The sequence below is a fragment of the Schistocerca gregaria genome, chromosome 1 (genome assembly GCF_023897955.1).
Source record: "Schistocerca gregaria isolate iqSchGreg1 chromosome 1, iqSchGreg1.2, whole genome shotgun sequence".
Lineage (NCBI taxonomy): Eukaryota > Metazoa > Arthropoda > Insecta > Orthoptera > Acrididae > Schistocerca > Schistocerca gregaria.
Genome location: NC_064920.1, coordinates 1,111,085,028 through 1,111,085,884, shown reverse-complemented (window position 1 = coordinate 1,111,085,884; position 857 = coordinate 1,111,085,028). Strand labels below are relative to the sequence as shown.

The following is an 857-nucleotide window of genomic DNA, read 5'->3' as shown; positions in this document are numbered from 1 at the left end:
ACAGCATTACGAAAATATTTTGCGTCCCTTACTTGAGAACACCAATCAACTTATGAAAAATCACGATATTCCATATTTTCCGACAACTCCATAATATCTAAAGTTCCTCTAGTATTGACTACGGACGACTATACACAAAAACTACAGCATAAAAACGTGTTATCAAGTCATAATATAATACAGTACACAACGCAACTAGAGAATGTATCAAATTTCATGGATTTCCCGCCATTTATACATTACTGGCCATTAAAATTGCTACACAACGAAGATGACGTGCTACAGACCCGAAATTTAACCGACAGGGAGAAGGTGCTGTGACATGGAAATGAATAGCTTTTCAGAGCATTCACATAAGGTTGGCTCCGGTGGCGACACCTACAACGTGCTGACATGAGGAACGTTTCTAGAATGAAATTTTCACTCTACAGCGGAGTGTGCACTGGCAGATTAAAGCGTGTGCCGGACCGAGAATCGAACTCGGGGCCTTTGCCTTTCGCGGGCAAGTGCTCTACCAACTGAGCTACCCAAGCACGACTCACGCCCCGTCCTCACAGGAGACGAAGTACTGGCAGAAGTAAAGCTGTGAGGACGGGGCGTGAGTCGTGCTTGGGTAGCTCAGTTGGTAGAGCACTTGCAAGCGAAAGGCAAAGGTCCAGAGTTCGAGTCTCGCTGCGGCACACAGTTTTAATCTGCCAGGAAGTTTCATGAGGAACGTTTCCAACCGATTTCTCATACACAGTCAGCAGTTGACCGGCGTTGCCTGGTGAAACGATGTTGTGATGCCTCGTGTAAGGAGGAGAAATGCGTGCCATCACGTTTCCGACTTTGATAAAGGTCATACTGTAGCCTATCGC

The 857-nt window shown here is 46.0% G+C and overlaps 1 non-coding gene across 1 annotated transcript; it reads right to left on the bottom strand.

The window, feature by feature from the left end:
- Positions 1 to 459: 459 nt before the first annotated feature.
- Positions 460 to 534, bottom strand: Trnas-cga (transfer RNA serine (anticodon CGA)). Its single transcript has one exon. It is a non-coding gene; the product is annotated as a tRNA-Ser (tRNA).
- Positions 535 to 857: the final 323 nt, after the last annotated feature.